The sequence below is a fragment of the Castor canadensis genome, chromosome 2 (genome assembly GCF_047511655.1).
Source record: "Castor canadensis chromosome 2, mCasCan1.hap1v2, whole genome shotgun sequence".
NCBI lineage: Eukaryota > Metazoa > Chordata > Mammalia > Rodentia > Castoridae > Castor > Castor canadensis.
The window spans coordinates 147,245,651-147,250,395 of record NC_133387.1 but is presented as its reverse complement, the minus strand read 5'-3'; the positions used below and the strand labels follow the sequence as shown (position 1 = coordinate 147,250,395).

Below are 4,745 nucleotides of genomic sequence, written 5' to 3'. Positions count from 1 at the left end.
CACCAGGCCCAGCTTTTTTTCCTCCTGAGATTGGATCTCATGAATTCCCCCCATCACAGTGCACCCCCTCTCCAGGCTGGCCTGGAACTGTGATCCTCCTGATGTCAGTCTCCCAGCCATTGGTTATTTTGATGGAACAATTTTAGTAAGGCAGTAGGATGAATACTTCATTGGAGGGAATCCATTTGAGATAGGAGAGAGGACATTGGCAACAGCAAGTTTCATCATGTTGTTTGAGAAATCTGAGTAATTTTGCAGTAAAGAAAAAGTAGCTGAAGAAGGAACTAGGGTCAAGAGAAATACCAATTTGTTATCCAGGTTGTTGTTCATAGTAGAATGAAGGAACAGAAAAGGTTAGGAGCACAGGCACTGGAATCTTGGTGCCTCATTTTGAAACCTGGCTTTATATCTTACTTCTTGGGCAAGTCAATCTACTGTACCTCTGTTTCTTCATTGGCCCACAGAGATAACAATAGTAATTTCTCATAAGGTAAAGAGTAAAATTGCCATAGATAGTGTTTGAAACAGCTCTGGCAATATAGTAAACACCCAAATAAGCAGTCATTGTGTTACCAATAAAATGGTGCTGATGGGATGGACCCAGACACATTTTCATATCCCTCAGGAGAACCCGGAGCAACAAAGGAGAGAAGTATAAGGCTCTCCTTATACTGGTTTAGTCATCATCCCCATATTTGATGGGTTTGACCCAGAATTAAGCTGAGCACTGAACTCAGTGATGACCCAGAAAGAGAGATGAGTCTAGGTGGCAGAAATTGGCAACTCTGTAGGTCTCTTCACTTGCTGAGAACATACACAATCAATTTACTTTTTTTGGAACCAGGCACTGTTTGAGGGTCAGTAGTCTTGTGGCAGAACATTTTGTTTGTATCTCCTCATTTCCTGAGGATCCTCCCTGGAATAAGGGATTTGATTTTCTTCTTTTTTGTCTTAGCTGGCTTAGTAGATGCTCATTGTAAGAATAAAAAGAATTCTGGCTTTAAAGGAAAATATCCAGCTACAATGTTATCTGATGGTCTTTAGCAAGTATAGATTCCTCAAGTGAAAGGGCGCTGAGGCAGAGAAGAGTCAACAATCCTCATCAAGAAATCTTTGAAACTGCCTGAGAGGTTTTTTAAATTATTGTTGGATTCTTACTGAATTCGTGTTAGAAAACTGCAAATGTTGCAATAGTTATTTTTAAACAAATATCATTCCTACTTCCATTCCCTAACTGTGTTTCCTTGCTTTATTAAAGACAAACTTTTTAAACAGACAAAACATATTCATTGGTTTACTAATAAAAAAAATTCATGGATGAGATGGCCATATATTTTGTCACCCTATTTGGGACCTATTTAAAGGTACATTCTTAATAATTATATATAAATTGGGTTTATCCTGAATTCCCCAGAACATATCCATGGAATATGTTCCTAATTATATATAGCCAACTTTCAGGGGGAAGAAGGGCCCCCCATAGAGAGGAATTAAATATTGAATTTAACTCAACTAAGCTAAGGCTTAGTTGGTTTAGGACTTGAAGACCACTAAAAATTCCTTCCAGAAACTGTTGAAAAGACCTTTTGCCAATGTCTACCACTCTGACCCTGCTTTGAGAATCTTGGATAAGTAGTCAGCATCAGATGTTTTAGACCAGGAGGAGTGACCCATTAATCAGTAATGGGACTGCCTCACAGAACTTGTCCCCAAAGCCCATGTCCTTCTATTTAACAACAATAACCTCATTCTGAGCCTGACTTCAGAGTCACACAGTACCACACAGCTTCTAACAGATTACCAGAACCTCTCGTCCTTCTGGGATCTGGGTGTTCTCCATCAAAAAGAAGGAAGCAGGGAGATCCTTCCAATTTGGAGACCACTTTGTCTTCACTGAGTCCCCTGATGAAGTTGGTGACTATCCACCTCTGACTCTTTTATATCTACACTCATTGCAGACTCCTAGACCAACTGAGCTAAGCCTGGATTACACTGTGAAATTTTGGAGGTATATACACAACCTCTTCCTGATCCAAGATGACTTTACCCTTGCCATTTTGATGCCATTTAACTAGTGAAATGGCCCAGGTGTGTACAAAGACTGATGTAAGGTTGACCTGTTCTGATGTCACTGTGATTTGCTTGCTGAACCTGGCCCCTCCTAAGCCTGGTCTAGGCTGTCTTAGCTTATTGATTTAGCACTTCCTCCCAAGCTGATGTAGGGAAACTTGGTTTGAGAGCTCAGAGGAAAGTGAAATGGGATAGGGGAAATAGTTATGACGTTGGATTGGAGTTATGATATTGCTGATTCCTGGAGTTTATTGTGCACGGCTCATTCCTCACTTTTATGCCGTGGCACCCCAACATAGCTGAGATCTTCAGGAGAGGAAACAAATCCACCTAGCCCTTGTTGAGGCTTCCACATTTTTACCACTGAAAACTTCCTTTAAGTCTTAGCTTATTTAGACTACCTTGATCTAACTTATCCGCACAACCATCTAAAACAGTGTTCTTCAAAGCTGTGGTTCACAAACCAAATTAGAATCTCCTGGGCTACTTGTTTAAAAATGCAAATCACAGTCTCTGGCCATGTCCTCATCTCTAAGCAAATCACTGTGGTTTTTATTGAATGTATCTACATCGTGTGACCAAAACTAGATATAGGAGGTATGGTAAGTTGCCACTGAATCACATGGACTGGGAGGGGGTGAGAGGTGGACCCCCAAAGGAAAGCTGATGAGCTTTTTGCAATAGAAGGGGGACTGGATGCTGGGCTGGCAGACAATGGCTGCTCCTTCTGAACTTCTCAGACTTGCCAGCTATGTATACAAAGAAGCCTGAGCCCATGTCCTCCAGTCCCACCAGGCTACTGCATTGGTTTATAAAGATATGTGGAAGCACTTCAGCCAATAACCAGCACTTCAGCCAATAACCAACCCAAGGAATCATGGCATCTACTCTGTCCTCATTTGGTGGAAATCCCCCAAAATGGACTTTTTAAGGGATTTTTCTTGTTGCTTCTCCAATACCATGCAAAATAATGTGATTTCTTGTCATTCACCCGTTCTTCATTTGGTGTTTTCTCAGTGCTGCTGAAGCTGATGGTCAAGTGAGTCATGTTGCCTTCTTTCAAAGCTCATTACCTGGTAATCCCTTCCAGATGCAATTTCTTTTTCTTTCTGAGTTTCCTCTCTCTTCCAAGCCTGGAGAAAATACAAGAGGAAAGAAGGAAAAGCTTCACATGGGGTCTCTATGCTAAAAAATGAGAGAAATCCTGTCACTAAGTTTTCTGCAGCCAAAAATGAGATAATACTCTTTAAGAAAATCCCTTCCTCTAAGCTTTCCAGGGAAATGTAACCTGAATCTGGATATGAAGATTCCTTCCTGAGACTGCTCAGCCAAGTGTGACTTTTACAACTGCCTCCTAAAAGGAATTCCAGAAGTATATTGAGAAAGGTCCACATTCTTAGACAGCATGTGGCATTTTTAAATTGTAGACCCATGAAAGACTTGGGGACAAAGATTTCATCTACAGCCCTCAAATTTCTGTATTTGATTTGAGATGCCACAAAAGATAGTGGTAGAATTATTAATCAACCAGAGTGAAGATTGCAAACTGAGGGTGGCTTCTCTATTCCCCACCTGCACTGGCCAGGGGCATGAGGGAAAGGAAGGCATGAAGACAGGGCAAACTGACTGCTGGAGAAGCTGGGAGGGGCATTGTTAGGACCAGGGACCTATTCCTTTCTGGTTATGAGTTTGGTACAGGTAGGGAAGTGCACTGGAAAAGGGGTCCCTGGGAACTGTGGGGAGTTAGCACTTCTGTTTCCACAGCCACTCAACTAGAAATCACTTTGGTCAAAGCTAGCATCCTAGGTGATGAGAACACTTGCTGTTATAGGTAGGGTGCTCATTGGTCTCCACTTGCCTAGGACAGCTCCAGTTCATGCCAACATAACTGTCCGTGGCACATTTTACTGTCAGAAGAGCTCCATTTGGAGCACTATACTCTCTGACCATGTAGAAGACTGAAGAAAGTCCTCAAGTTCTCTAATCTTACCAGCCTCTAGCACAAACATCCTCAATACAAGCAACATGGCCAGGATACATCTGCATCTGCCCCAGCATCAAGCACCAAACCTGCCCTAAGTTAGGCACATGGAAACTGCAGTTTGAAGAAATGAATGAAGACATGAGTTTAGTTTAGGATATGGTTATTCACAGAAAAACAAAAGTCACTTTACAGATTGCCTACTCACTGAAGCTGTGCTTGGGGAGTTCTTTTTTGCTGTCTCTGTCTTCCCTCCAAACTTCCCTGTGATGTCAGAAGGCCAGGATATCATCTGGGGTGTGATGTGCTGGTCCTCACAGGGGAACAGTGATTGAGCAGAATGTGCACAGGCCAGAGGGGAGTAGACCTGTATACTGGCTTGGCACTTCTGAGCAGAGCTCCTTCATCTGGGTGGATCCCAACCATGGGGAGCTGGGAAAAATACATTCTCTGAATTCTAGAGAGGGTAGTTTTGCAAAGGGTGTGTATGTGTGGAGAGTGGGAGGTGGGAGGTTGTTCAGATGTGAAGGAAAACAGAGAGAAAATGACTATAAAAAACATTTTTGTTAAGTAGCAAACTCAGCAGCTGGACCAGATTAGCTGTTCCCTTCTCTTTCCTATTTTTGGACTTGGAAAAAAATGTGCAAAATAATTCCTGTTTTGGAGAAAAAGTAGAAAAGGAGGTTGGAGGGAG

At 42.2% G+C, this 4,745-nt stretch overlaps 1 long non-coding RNA gene across 1 annotated transcript; it reads right to left on the bottom strand.

The window, feature by feature from the left end:
- Window positions 1–2,595: 2,595 nt before the first annotated feature.
- LOC141417505 (uncharacterized) lies at window positions 2,596–4,491 on the bottom strand. Its single transcript, XR_012442136.1, has 2 exons — window positions 4,260–4,491; window positions 2,596–3,203 (listed from the first exon to the last, which is right to left on the bottom strand). It is a non-coding gene; the product is annotated as an uncharacterized lncRNA (long non-coding RNA).
- Window positions 4,492–4,745: the final 254 nt, after the last annotated feature.